At 42.9% G+C, this 14,615-nt stretch overlaps 1 long non-coding RNA gene and 1 other non-coding gene across 19 annotated transcripts in view; both read left to right on the top strand.

Annotated features, from left to right (window-relative positions):
- The first annotated feature begins 3 nt into the window (after window positions 1-3).
- Window positions 4-14,615, top strand: part of LOC103791152 (uncharacterized) — a 39,637-nt gene continuing 25,025 nt past the window's right edge. For 3 of the 18 annotated variants that reach the window (XR_013522595.1, XR_013522592.1, XR_013522590.1), the window contains exons 1-8: window positions 4-143; window positions 796-891; window positions 3,128-3,216; window positions 4,685-4,746; window positions 5,814-5,917; window positions 8,500-8,732; window positions 10,546-10,668; window positions 12,085-12,143. This is a non-coding gene — a long non-coding RNA (uncharacterized LOC103791152). Of the gene's footprint in view, window positions 144-795; window positions 892-912; window positions 3,217-4,268; window positions 4,480-4,684; window positions 4,747-5,020; window positions 5,291-5,813; window positions 5,918-8,499; window positions 8,733-10,545; window positions 10,669-12,084; window positions 12,144-13,264; window positions 13,377-14,615 lie in introns of those variants that run through there. The other 15 variants (XR_013522594.1, XR_013522603.1, XR_013522591.1 and 12 more) reach the window with 15 other exon arrangements.
- LOC144577896 (U6 spliceosomal RNA) lies at window positions 9,924-10,027 on the top strand. Its single transcript, XR_013522754.1, has one exon. It is a non-coding gene; the product is annotated as a U6 spliceosomal RNA (small nuclear RNA).

Raw genomic sequence — 14,615 nt, 5'->3', positions numbered from 1 at the left:
CAAAAATTTGAAGGACATGCGAATGATGTGTGTGTGGAAGAACTACTGGAAGACATTCCTTTCAGAAGTCCCTCATGATAGGGAATCCCAAGGCTGGAAAACATCATTCAAGTGGGCAATCAAATTACATTTGTTATTAAAAGGTAAGATGATAATCTGCAGACACAAATTCAGTGTCTTCCCTAAGAAGAGATGAATTTGATTAATTTGGGCCTTTTGTTTCCCTCTCATCATGACTTCTTTATACTTACAATTCACATTTAGTTTCTCTTACTAAACAAACATTTATTAAGTATAAGTATCAGATGAATAAAATATGCCCTTACATATAGGCACATAGAGTTGGGCTAGGGTGTTATCAACTTTTAGAGAGTGATTGTAGCTAATTGACTCCTTGTTCATTCTTGCATTTATTCGGTATAGAAGTAGTAACAGAGGTTTTAAGTTAACCTGCTTGTGGATAATTAACATGGTTGAAAGAGTGGTTTTAAGAATGATAAAAACTTGTGGTTCTGAGGTCCAGAATAAACACCATTAAGAAGTAATTCTTTTTCAACCTCCCCCTTAGAGGAGCAGCTAGCATGAAGTTTACATGAGTAAACGCAGTAGAGAAAAAGGAATGTGGGGTAAACAGACTCAACCAGGGAAGCTTTTATCATCTTAATCTTCACCTTATGACTTAAAGCTCGAATGTAAGAACTGGCTGTCTTCAGCCTGGCTCATTAAAACTTGGCTTTTCAAACGTTTGATACTGCATTCTATACTTCCTTAATATTTCCTTTAATATTTTTCCAGCCACCCTGAGTGAATCCCAGCACTGCCCTACATAAAATATATTTTTAATTATACTTCCTATTTGATGTCTGACTCCCCCTCCTCCTTCACTAAAAGGTAAGTAAGGGAAGGGATTTTGTCTGTTCTGTTCTGTTCTGTTCTGTTCTGTTCTGTTCTGTTGTAACCCTAAATCCCTAGAAGGTGCTCAGTAAATATTTGTTGTTTGAATGAATAAATCAGCCTATTATTGAATCAGTCAGTCTCCTGTGGAAGGACTTCTCATACCAGTGGTGCATATCTGTATGATAGCTGGCACAGGGACGATGTGGTCAGAATGGCTCTATGTGGACTAGTTTTGCTTAGCATAATCCCAGCGGGCTCCTATTGGGGTTAAGCCACAGTTTCAACCTTACTAATTAGTATCATTCTTTAATCATAAAGCCAGAGGATGTTAAGATTGGAATTGATCTGGGAGACTATTCAGTCTGCTTGTCTATTTATTGATGTGAGAATAACAGAGCCTAGAGAAAGTAAGCTGATTACTCACAATCATAAAACTTCAGAGGACAACCTGAAATTAGGCTTCTGATGTCAGATTCTGTAGTGTTTCCTTCGTGTGTTCCCCCTGGCTGAGACAGTTCATGGGCTTTCAGGTTTGACATTTTTCTCTCCAGTCTCCAAACAGAAGCTTTTATCCGGACATTCTAGGTTAGCATAGATGGATAATGACCCTGCAATGTGTGGATAATCCCAAAGGTTGACCACTGTGGATGGGAACTATCCCAGATGTGTCAGGAGTACCACAGGCATGCTCACTTCTCTATTCATTGGAGCTGTATACAGTGGAAAGGAAACACACGTCAAGACACTTTGCTGCTTCAGTTCTTTTATTACATGTCACAGTCCAATATGTCTCCATTTAAATTCAGATTTTTTGATGAATCATCAGACCAGCTGCAGACCCTTTTGTTCAGAAGTCTTGATCTCACCAACTGTTCATTTTCTTAATGGACTTCCTTACTTCAGGCATTTGTGTGTAGATGGTCTATTGTGGAGTTGTCAGAGGGGTGTGGAGCCCTCTCTTTGGGACAGTCAGTTCTCTTCGTGTAGCATGTCCTGAAGCAGGGCTGTCTCCATTCTCTTTGTGTGTGAAGTCTTCTGTTAAGCAGGGTAAAGTGAGAGAGGACTCCTAAAGAGAAAAACTCCTCCAGCATTTGCCGAAACATGTTTGTGAACTGACCAAGATGTAATTGGATGGCATGAAAAAGGCTAAAATTTATTTAATTTCTTGCTATCTGGTTTGTGGTACATGGTGCCCTAAATTGAGTTTAGAAGAAACTTTGCAGATGGAATTTTGTTCTGTTGCCCAGGTTGGAATGTAGTGGTGTGATCTCAGCTCACTGCAAACTTTGCCTCCTGGATTCAAGTGATTCTCCTGCCTCAGCCTCCCAAGTAGCTGGGATCACAGGCACCTGCCATTATGCCTGGCTAGTTTTTATATTTTTAGAAGAGATGAGGTTTTACTATATTGGCCAGGCTGCTCTCAAACTCCTGACTTCAAACGATCTGCCCACCTCGGCCTCACAAAGTGTTGGAATCACAGGTGTGAGCCACTGTGCCTGGCCGATGGTGTCATATTTAATTCTAGTCCCTGTGGCCTCCTTTACAATACCAGGCATGCATGGAGCCCATGGTTTTGCTGCACCTAGTTTTACTCAAACAAAGGCTCTGGACTTTCATAGTTTACACTGACATATTCTAGTTTGCCTCTGAAATGTACTCTGAGGATGCAGACTTCCAGATAGTCATTCTTGGCTTCCAGATAGTTATTTTTTGGTGAAGAGAATTTCAAGTCTTTTGAGTATAGTAGCCACACCACTTAGCTTCATTTTGGTTTGGTTACAAAATTTATTTTAGCTTAGTTTTCTTAGATTAAGGGGGCAAAGACAGAGCAGAAGCTTTTGGGAGGCTGAGGTGGGTAGATCACGAGGTCAGGAGTTTGAGACTGATGTGACCAACATGGTGAAATCCTGTCTTTACTAAAAATACAAAAGTTAGCTGAGCATGGTGGTTCGTACTTATAATCCCCACCACTTGGGAGGCTGGGGCAGGTGAATTGCTTGAACCCAGGAGTCTCTTGAGAAGTTGGGACTACAGCACATGCCACCATATTCAGCTCATTATTTTTATTTTTAGTGGAGACAAGGTTTCTCTATGTCACCCAGGCTGGTTTCAAACTCCTGGACCTAAGTGATTCACCTGCCTTGGCCTTTCAAACTGCTGCAGTTACAGGTGTGAACCACCATGCCTGTTTTTCTTCTCATTTTTCTCTCTTCCCTTCCTTCTTTGGTAGATGGAAATGTGTCATGTACCAGCTATTCATCCAATGACTGCTCCTCAGTTCCAAATTCACTGTTGACTGCCTGCTCTGCAAACGTAGAGGTGGGTTCCTTAAATGCTTCCTCTGTCAACTGGCGCGTTATTAAATGTTGTCAGTACATGGTACTAGAGGGGCATTATAAGAGGCTTTTCTTTCTAGTTGTGTGCAAATCTTCACAGGCACTGAGCTTTTCCAGCACCAGGCTCCTGCCCTGCATGGTGCTTAGCAGCACACAGTGACCAGCAGTTTCTCTGCATTTGCCTGGGTGGTTTTCTAGTGAGACAACTGTTTACTAATAGGTTAAGCTAGCACCCTAGATGGTGGATTTTCAGCAAACTCCAGAGGGCATATTGCTAGCATGTTCCACCATGTGGTAATGCAGCAATTCTGCCATTGAATTACCCATGACTGTGCCTTCTTTAAGGGGGGGTCTGGATCTCAGCCTTAGTGGGGAATCCCTTCCTTGCTCACTCTGTCTCAGTGTAGGGACAGTAGGAAGTTACTGCTCCTTGTAACAGCTGGTCCTATAATTTGTTTTTTTAGGCAGGGTCTCTCTTTTGCTTAGTCTAAAGTGCAGTGGTGAAATCATGGCTCACCACAGCCTTAACCTTCTGGGCTGAAGCAATTTTTTCACCTCAGCCTCCCAAGTGACTATGACTACAAGTGTGTGCCACCACACCTGGCTTTTTTTTTTTTTTTTTTTTTTTTTTTTTTTTGTAGAGCCAGGGTCTCACTATGTTTCTGAGGCTGGTCTCAAACTGCTGGCCTCAAGCAGTCCTCCTGCCTTGGCTTCCCAAATTGCTGGAATTGTAAGCGTGAGCCACCATGTCTGTCCTCTGCTAGCCCTATGTTCTCTAGAGTTCTCTTTCCTTTTGTAGCCAATCTCTCATATGGTGTTCCCTTGTTATATAATTAATTTTTTTATTTTAAATTTTACCAGTTTAAACTTTGGGTGATTTTTGTCTTTTGATTGGACTCTGACAAATACAGAACTGATGCTAGGAAGGGTTCTGGGAGAAAGACCCACACAAATGGGATCTGGACATAGGTTTGGTTATCCAAGGGGCAACGTTGAGCTCCTTGTCAATGGAAATGGGATGCTGGTGATTTTTAGGAAGTGACCTCATAATGTTTCAAGCTACCACTTCCTGTTGATTGTGATGAAATGCCAGCTGAGACACATGCCTTAGGAGCTAAGTGACTTCTGTACTTGACCACTATGAAGACTGCTGTGGAGAGGGTCCTTTTGGATGCAATGGAGCAGGGGCACCTAATCCCTGAATCACAGGCCGGTACTTGGCCACACAGCAAGAGGTGAGCAGCAGGTGGGTGAGCAAAGCTTCATCTGTATCTATGGCCACTCCCCTCTTTGCCACCTGATCTCCACCTCTTGTCAGGTCAGTGGCAGCATTACATTCTCATAGGCTCAGGAACCCTATTGTGTAACTGTGCATGCAAGGGTTCTACCTTGCTGTGTCTTTATGAGAATCTGATGCCTGATAATCTGTCACTATCTTTCATCACCCCCAGATGGGACCATCTAGTTGCAGGAAAACAAACAAGTTCAGGACTCCCACTGATTGTACATTATGGTGAGTTATATCATTATTATATACTACAATGTAATAATTACAAAGTACACAATAAATGTAATGTGCTTGAAATATTCCAAAACTGCCCCCTGCCCCCAGCCTGTGGAAAAATTGTCTTCCATAATATTGGTCCCTGGTGCCAAAAAAATGGGACTGCTGCACTTGAGCACTCACAGAGAGAGAAACACAAAGCTCAAGTCTTAGCATAGGTCATGGTCTGAGATCCAGAGAACTTCCGTGATAGCCCAAACACAATTCCTTATTGTTTCCACAGGGTTGATAATATTGAAAATCAAACACAAACTTAAATGTGTGAATTGCTGAATTACAGTGACAGTTGAATTCACTGCATCACCAAGGTTCTCATGAGAACCTGGGGGCACTAATAGGTGAAGAATGGGATTCTTTTTCTTTTTGAGACCGTCTCCCTGTGTTGCCCAGGCTGGAGCACAGCAATGTGATCTTGGCTCACTGCAGTCTCAACCTCCCGGGCTTAAGCTAGCCTCCTGCCTCAGCCTCTGGGGTAGCTGAGTTATGATCACAGGTATGAGCCACCACACCCAACTAATATTTTGTGTTTTGTAGAGATGTGGTTTTACCACATTGCTCAGTCTGATCTTAAACTCCTGGGCTCAAGACATCCACCCACCTTAGACTTGTAAAGTTTTGAGATTATAGGCAGCAGCCAGCATGCCTGGCCCTGTTTTCTTTGGTACTGGTTTATTTTGAAGGCCTCCAATTGTCTTCCTGACTTCTAGGCTTGCTGACTTCAGCCTATTCACTGAAGCCAGAGGAATTTTTCTAAAAGGCAAGTTTGGATCACAATGGGTCTTGATTAAAACCTGCTGGTGACTGCCCATTGCCTTTAAGATAAAATCAAAGTAATTTGGCCACAGGGCCTGGTAAGAGCTGGCCTCGGTTTACCTTTCCAGTTTTATCCTGCACCACCCTCCCCATATGCCTACCCTCCAGACACATGGAATGTCAGTTTCTTTGGGGGACTTTACTGGTGTCCTTCAGGAAACCCTCCCCTACCCTCATCATCACTCTTTGACTCTCATCTTTAGCCTCAGCCGAGGTGCTCACCCCATTCTCTATGATGCGACAAGAAGCCCCTTGGGAGCATTTCAGGCCCACTCTGTACTTCTGTCATTGTGCTCCTCACAGTCTGGTAAGTGTTGGCATACGATTGCTATATTAGTCTATTTTGCATTGTTATAAGCATACATATGAGGCTCAATAGTTTATAAATAAAAAAGGTTGGCCAGGCACAGCAACTCATGCCTGTAATCCCAGCACTTTGGGAAGCCGAGGCGGGCGGATCACAAGGTCAAGGGATTGAGAGCATCCTGGCCAACATGGTGAAACCCCATCTCTACTAAAACACAAAAATTAGCTGGGCTTGCTTGTGCATGCCTGTAATCGCAGCTACTCAGGAGGCCGAGGCAGGAGAATTACTTGAACCCAGGAGGTGGAGTTTGCAGTAAGCCTACATCGTGCTACTGCACTCCAGCCTGGATGATATAGTGAGACTCCATCTGAAAATAATCATCATAACAAACTTAGCTAGGTGTGGTGGTACATGCTTGTAATCCCAACTACTTGGGAGGCAAGATCACTTGAGCCCAGGAGATGGAATCTGCAATGAGTCATAATCACCTCACTTTACTTCAAGCCTGTGTGACAGAGGTGAACTCTGTATCCAAAAAAGAAAATAGTCATTGGGGAAAAAAGACTAAACAAGCAAAGGTGTCAGGAGAGTCCTGTGAATGTGGGTCATGTCAGCAGAGTGTAGGGACTACTGGGCAGGAGGGACTTGAAGAACGGGGTGGTGGAGACAAGGTCATTCATCCTAAACAGTTTGCCCTGTAGCATGTAGGTCAAATATCCCATGTTGGCCGCTGGTGACTGAACTGGGCTTCCTGTTTCTGTGTTTGGTTTGATCATCACAATGTTGAAAAACCTTTGAAGTGAATACCTTGCCATTTGCTACACTTCCTCCTGGGCTCTGGCATTACTCCAGGCTCCTTTCTTCATGTAGATTGCTTGATCTGCTGAGAGCTGTGTTTGTGCTCCCTGCAGATGGGTGGGTAGGAGGCGATTTAAGGAGGAACATTTAACATATGAGATTTTATATATGTATATATGTATATATATGTGTGTGTGTGTATGCATATATATGTGTGCATATATATATGTATGTGTATATATATGTGTGTGTATATATGTGTGTGTGTGTGTGTGTGTATATATATATATTAAAGTAAATAGACTGGGTGTGGTGGCTAAAGCCTATAATTCCAGCACTTTGTGGGGCCAAGGCAGGAGGATTAGTTTGATCTAGGAGTTCAAGACCAGCCTAGGCCACATAGTGGCCTTCTCTACAAAAAATTTAAAAAATTAGGCATGGTGGCATGCACCTGTAATCCCAGCTACTTGGGAGGCTGAAGTGGGAGGATCGCTTGAGCCCAGGAGTTGAAAGCTGCAGTGAGCTGTGATCTCACCACTGTGCTCCAGTCTTGGTAACAGAGTGAGACCCAATCTCAGAAGAAAAAAAAAGAGAGAGATAAATAGATCCAGCACTAGTGGGAGTATACTTTTGAGTGCTCTTTAGGACAAAATTATATTTTAATATTTTTTTTTTCCTTAAATTTTTTATATTCTAGCAAACCATTTTTTCCACAAGGAGAAATAAATGTCATCCAAAGAGCCCTAGGAGCAAGGGCAGACTCAGAAAGTCAGAAGCACTGTAGTCATTTTGAGCAGCTTCTATCTTCGGACTGCTAAGCTGGCAGTGCCAGGCTGGGTCCATTTTTTTCTCCTCTTTAATTTCTTAAACTGAAAGAGTCCTGCTAGAATCTGAAGTCATATCTGTGGGTCAGCATTGAGTCAGCAGTTTGCTATGTTGTGAGGTCGTAGCCTAGGAACTACAGAATACAAAATGCAAGAGAAAGCTGGAATAGAGCATCTCTCAGGGAAATGAGAGCCAGAGATACGGCAGTGCCCCATGGAGACAGCCAGCTGTTATTTGGCAGTGCCTTGTGGAAAGGCTGTACTTTGGTTAGATCTTTACAATCTGGAATGTGACCTTTAATATTATTAGTCCACAAACTCCAGTTTCTCATTTTTTCTGCATAGGTCAGTGTCGTGGGGAGTGGTTCATCTTAGCAGAATTTCCTGGTTTTCATGGAAGGTGTTCCATTTGTTAATTGACAAAGGAGGCATATTTCTCCTCTGGTAACCAGAAGATTTATGTCTTTTCCCTCGGGACTCCCTTGAAGGTTCTTGGGAAACTAAGCAGAGGATTAGGAAAGGCTGTGAACACGCTTGCTGATCCCTTCCTGTCCTACAAAAGAGCACACCTCTTCTGTAACCAAAAGACCCTTTTCATTACTGGAAAGGCTGGACAGACTGAGGGGTGTGTGTGTGTAGACACGGTCTCACTCTGTCACCCAGGCTGGAGTGTAGTGGTGAGATCATTGCTCACAGCAGCTTCCACTTCCTGGGTTCAACTCTTCTCCCACTTAAGCCTCCAGCGTAGCTAGGACTATAGGAATGTGCTGCCATGCCCAGCTCATTTTTTAATTTTTTTTTTTGTAGAGATGAGGTTTCACTGTGTTGCCAAGGCTGGTCTTAAACTCTTGGCCTCACGGGATCCTCCTGTATTAGTCTCCCAGTGGGCTGGGATTATAGATATGAGGTACCTCACCTGACCTGTGATGAGTTTTTGACAATGTCGTTGCTTTTTTACAGAAGCACCTAAGCTGAAGAGTCCCTTGAGAACAAGTACTATCCCATGGTTTCATAAACTTTCTTCCATTTGTGGTTCTTGACAAGTTAAATTTAAAGTGCATCTTATCAAGATGGATAAACCCAAGTTTTCCAGAGCTGGAATATAGAAAATGGATGGACATATAAGTCCCACTCACCCATAGCCAAGGCATGGAGACCTGAACACAGCTAGGCCCTGGACATCACCTTTCATTGTGAGTAGGCTGGTTGGTAAGTGCCCACTGGCAATAGTTTATGTAACAGCAAGTGAAGGAATCAAGAGTCAACAAAACATTTTCTGTCCCAATTCTAGCATTAATTTGATTAGATAATTATTCTATGAAGAATTTTCATATGCCACAGTTCTGATCAACATCTCAAGTGAACGGAAAAATTATATTTAAAAGTCAACCTTCTTTCTCACTCTGTTGCCGAGACTGGAGTGCAGTGGTGCAATTACGGCTCACTGCAGCCTCAGCCTCCTGGGCGAAAGCAATCCTTCCTCAGCCTCACAAGTAGCTGGGACTACAGATGCTTGCATGGATTTTGGTATACGTGGATATTGGGCAGCTGGAACCAATCTCCCCATATACCAAGGGACAAATTGTATCTGTTTTGTTTTGTTTGGTTTTTGAGACAGTCTTGCTCTGTTGCCTAGGCTGGAGTGCAATGGCACAATCTCAGCTCACTGCAACCTCCACCTCCCAGGGTTAAGAGTAGGCTAAGATTACAGGTGCCTGCTATTATGCTGAGCTAATTTTTGTATTTTTGTAGAGACAGGGTTTTATTATGTTGGCCAGAACATAATGGTCTTGAACTCCTGACTTCAGGTGATCTACCTGGCCTCAACCTCCCAAAGTGCTGGAATTATAGCTGTGAGTCACTGTGCTGGGACTTTTTTTTCTTTTTGAGATGGAGCTTTGCTCTTTTTTTCCCAGGCTGGAGAGCAATGGTGCACTCTCAGGTCACCACAACCTCCACCTCCCAGGTTCAAGTGATTCTCCTGCCTCAGCTTCCTGAGTAGCTAGGATTACAGGCACCACCGCACCTGACTAATTTTGTATTTTGTAGTAGAGATGGGGTTTCTCCATGTTGGTCAAGCTAGTCTTGAACCCCTGACCTCAGGTGATCCACCTGCCTTGGCCTCCCAAAGTGCTGGGATTACAAGTGTGAGCCACCGCACACAGCCTCTATCTGTTTTTACAATTATGCTGTTAAATACATGATGTTCCAAGACAGTGGTAAATTTTTAATGACAATTTTTAATTGAGTGGAATGACCATAAAAATAATAAAAGTAGCAGCTAATATTTACTGAGCTGTTACTAGGTGCCTATAAACACCATAGATTTTTAAATTCCCCATAATTCTTCCTTATTTACCTAACCGCTCTGTCTTAAATTACTCGTGCTTGCTTCAGTAGCACATATCCTAAAGTTGGAACAATAGAGAGATTGGCATGGCCTCTGTGCAAGAATGACGTGCAGATTTGTGAAGTGTTCCATATGTTTATAAAACAGAAAAATATTACTCCTAGATTTTCACTGTTTGTGCGATGACCTTTTGTTGAGGTTGAATTGTATCCGAAGATGATATTTCCAGAAATGAGATTACTGTGAGTCACAGGACGTTAGCATTCTTATTATACTTGATGTAAACTGCTGAGCTTTTAGGCATGGTGGCTGTCGGCCTATAATTCCAGCACTTTGGGAGGCTGAGGTAGGAGGATCGCTTGAGGCCAGGAGTTGGAGGAGGCAGTACAGTGAGTCACTGTATTCTATTTTAAAAATTTCCAAGCTTTACCCTGGTGGAAGGCTTGTATACAATTTAAACATCACTAATAGTAAAAGAAAATGCCCATTTCACTGCACCTTTGCTGGCACAGGGTACAATAACAAGTTATTTATTGTTTGCTTATTCTTAGTAAATAAAACACCTCATTAATACTTTATTTTTGTTACATTTTAATATATATTTTCTTATATTAGCTTATTAGCTTTCTTTTTTTTTTTCTTTCTTTCTTTTTCAGATGAAGTTTCACTCTTGTTGCCTAGGCTGGAGTGCAACGGCACAATCTCTGCTGACTGCAACCTTTTTTTCTTGGATTCAAGCCATTCTCTTGCCTCAGTCTGCAGAAGAGCTGGAATTACAGGCATGTGCCACCATACCTGGCTAAGTATTTTCAGTAGAGACAGGGTTTTTCCATGTTTGTCAGGCTGGTCTCGAACTCCGTACCTCGTGATCCAACTGACTCAGCCTCCCAAAATGCTGGGATTACAGGTGTGAGCTACTGTGCCCAGCTAGCTTTCTTTTTTGCTCCCCCTCCTTTTTTTGGAGACCAAGTCTCTGTAGCCCAGGCTTGAGTATGGTGGTACAGTCTCGACTCAGTGAAGCCTTGATCTCCTGGGCTCAGGCGATCCTTCCACCTTAGTAACTGGGACTATAGGCACATGCCACCATGTCTGGCTAATTTTTTTGATTTTTAATAGAGGCGAGGTCTTGCTATGTTTCCCACTCTGGTCTGGAATTCCTGGCCTCAAGCAATTCTCTGACTGCCCCCTTCCAAAGTGCTGCTATTATAAGCGTCAGCCACCAAGGTTGGGCTGTCCATGTCTTTTCTGTTTATTTGTAGAGTTAACATGTCTTTTACGAATTAGATGATCTATATATTTAGTCTTTTATTAAAGTATAAATATAGTAAATACTTTTAAATGAAGAAGTGAAAAATTTCCTTTACTCTTCAGACCCATAATCTTATCTCAGGAAATAATTGGCCATATTCTTCAAATACATAGGGGCTGATTGAATATCAATTCTCATTTTCATATTTCGTGGACATCTGTGTCAATTTCTATTGATGTATCTGAATCCTTTTCATGGTTGGCTAATGTTTTATTATATGGATATATCACAGTTGACCAGTCAGCCTCTATAGCCATTTAGGCTCCTTCTAATATTTGCTTTGAGTTCCTTATGTCATTAAAAATTAACCTCCTCAGCAGGTGTGGCAGCTCACACCTGTAATCCCAGCACTTTGGAAGGCTGAGGTGGGAGAACTGCTTGAGGGAAAAGCATCACCACCGGCCTCGTCAACATAGCAGCACATTGTCTCTAATAAAAATTAAAGATAACGTGAGCTGGACATTGTGGTCCACACCTGTAATCCCAGCTACTGGGGAGTCTGAGACTGGAGGATCACTTGAGCCTAGGAGGTCGAGGCTGCAGTAAGCTGTGATCACACCACTGCACTCCAGCTTTGGTAACAGTAAGAATGTGTTTCTTAAATAAAGTAAAAATTAGGTTGGAAGATTGCTGGAGTTCTGGAGGTTGAGGCTGCAATGAGCTGTGATTGTACCACTGCGGTCCAGCCTAGGGAATAGAGCAACATTGTTTCTCAAAAAAGTAAAATACAATAAAAATTAACCCTTTAACATATTTCCCAGTAACACCTTCCCTCTTATGTTTTTCCTAGAAGCTTTTGAATTTAGTTTACTTTTCACATATCTTTTAAAAACTTTTATGGGATTGCCTGATTTATTTTTAAAGAATGTCTTTTTGTCACTTCCAGCTGGATCTACCATGAAAGACATCAGAGTTCAGGAGGAGACTGGGCATCATGTTATTCAGGTACAAAAAGACTTGGACAATAACTCAAAAATGATCAAACAATAGTGCATGCGTCAAGTGCAATGGGAAGCTCTTCTGGAGAGTAGGAGAAGCTTCCAGATAAGGTGACAGTGAAACTGGCTGTTGAAAGATGAGGAAGAGCTGTGTGAGAGTAGGGAGCGAAGGGGGATGTGGAGGGATGGGGAATGGTCAGGGCAACCAGCACTTTAAAGACCTGGACAATTAAGATGGCGCATTTGGTTCAGGGAATGGGGAATTAAGTGTGGCAGGAATGCTTTGGAGAGACAGTAATTTGCTTGTATGGAATTTTGCCTGAGAGACCTCACTACAGTTTCTAATCTGGTGATGTTATCATCCATCACTGTCCCTGTCAGATAGTTTGGAATAGGTGTGATGATCACAGTAACATCAAGCATAATATTTCATGACTTCTCACAAAATCACAGGCAGGTACCAGTTATCCCCATTTCCTGAATGAGGTGATACAGACTTAGGGATAATGAGTGATTTGCCCAAGCTCACATGGATATTAAGCTGAGTCAGATGTAGGGACTGGTTTGACTTTAATGCTTGCTCTTTTCATGAGCACCATGTATTGCTTCTCTTATGCGGTTAGGCAGGTAGGTGAAAGGAAAGCCCGTGTTTCTCTCGTCACACACTTTGACTGACTGTGTGTGTGGAGCTTATACACCAAATTCTCCAGTGTTCTGGATATTAACTGGGTATCCTACAATGTTATTCTGACACTACCTGGAGCTGGCGCAGACCCTGCAGGTTAGGCGTTTAGTCCCATGAGACTACCCTCACTTCAGATGCCAATGGCAAGTATTAGGTTTTCACCTGTACTTCTGACCAACCTATTACAAATCAGGGGTTCTCATGACCCCCGTCTTTGATTTAATCATTTACTGGAACAGCTTATAGAACTCAGAAGAACAGTTTATTTTCTTTTTTTCTGAGAGACAGGGTCTCATTTTGTTGCCCAGGCTGGTGTGCAGTGTTGCAGTCATAGCTCACTGCAGCCTCAGCTGCCCGGGCACAAGTGGTCCTCCTTCCTTCCTAGTAGCTGAGTCTGCAGACTGCACCACATCTGGCTTACTTATTTATTTATTTGTTTTTAGCAATGGGATCTTGTTTTGTTGCCCAGGCTGGCCACAAATTCCTGGGCCCAAGTGATCTTCACACCTCAGTCACTTAAAGTGCTGGAATTACAGATGTGAGCCACCACATCTGGTGAGTTCATATCCTATTTTTTGTTCACTGTAAAGGATATGTCTCAGAAACAGCCAGTAAAAGAGATGTGCATGCCGGAGGCAGTGGCTCATGCCTGTGATCCCAGCACTTCGGGAGGTTGAGTTGGGAGGATCGCTTAAACGCAGGAGTCTGAGTTCAGCCTGGGAAACATGGTGAAATCCTCTCTCTATAAAAAATACAAAAATTAGCTGGGCATGTTGATATGCACCTGTAATCCCAGCTACTCAGGAGGCTGAGGCAGGAGAATCACTTGAACCCAGTATGCAGAGGTTGCAGTAAGCTGAGATCACGCTACTGCACTTTAGCCTAAGCTGCTGAGCAAGATTTTTTCTCAAAAAATAAATGAAAATAAATAAATAACTAGGTGTGGTGGTGTGCACCTGTTGTTCCAGCTACTAGGAAAGCTGAGGTGAGGATGCATTGAGCTGGGGACTGGGGAAACTTAGGTTGTGGTGAGCTGAAATTGTGCCACTGCACTCTAGTCTGGACAAAAGAGCCAGACCCTGTCTTTAAAAAAAAGAAAGAGGAGAAAGAAAGGAAGGAAAGGGAGAAAGAAATGAAAGAAAGATGGATGCCCAGGGGAAGGTAAGTGGGAGATGCACAGAGCTTCCATGCCCTCTGTTCAACATGCCGCCCTCCCAGCACCTCCTGTATTCAGCAACCAGAAGCTCTGCAAACCCTGTTGCTCAGGGTGTTTACAGAGGCTCTATTATGCAAGCCTGATTGATAAAATCTTTGGCCATTGGTAATTAAGTCAATCTTCAGCCTCTCTCACCTCGTGGAGTTCAGCAGGTGAGGCTAAAAGTTCTAAGCCTCTAATGTGGTTGCTTTCTCTGGCAATCAGCCCGCCTCCTGAAGAAATCCAGGAGCGTGCAGCCATCCAGTCATCTCAACCACATCCCCAAATGCATTCTTAGCATACTGGAGATCACAAAGTTCTTAGAGTCTCTTGTGTTAGAAAGCTGGGACCAAGACCAAATATTAAAACTAAAGATGCTCCTATCACCTCTATCACTGAGGTCTTATAAGCATTCAAAGCTCTGTGCCAGGAACCAGGGACAGAGAGCAAATATATATTTATTTTCTTTTTTTTTGAGACAGACTCTCCCTGTGTCATCCAGGCTGGAGCACAGTAATATAATCATAGCTCACGATAGCTTTGACCTCCTGAGCTCAAGTGATCTTCCCACCTCAGACTTCAGAGTAGCTGGGACTACA

Source organism: Callithrix jacchus, chromosome 9 (genome assembly GCF_049354715.1).
Source record: "Callithrix jacchus isolate 240 chromosome 9, calJac240_pri, whole genome shotgun sequence".
Classification (NCBI taxonomy): Eukaryota; Metazoa; Chordata; class Mammalia; order Primates; family Cebidae; genus Callithrix; species Callithrix jacchus.
This window is presented reverse-complemented; position numbering and strand designations above follow the sequence as displayed.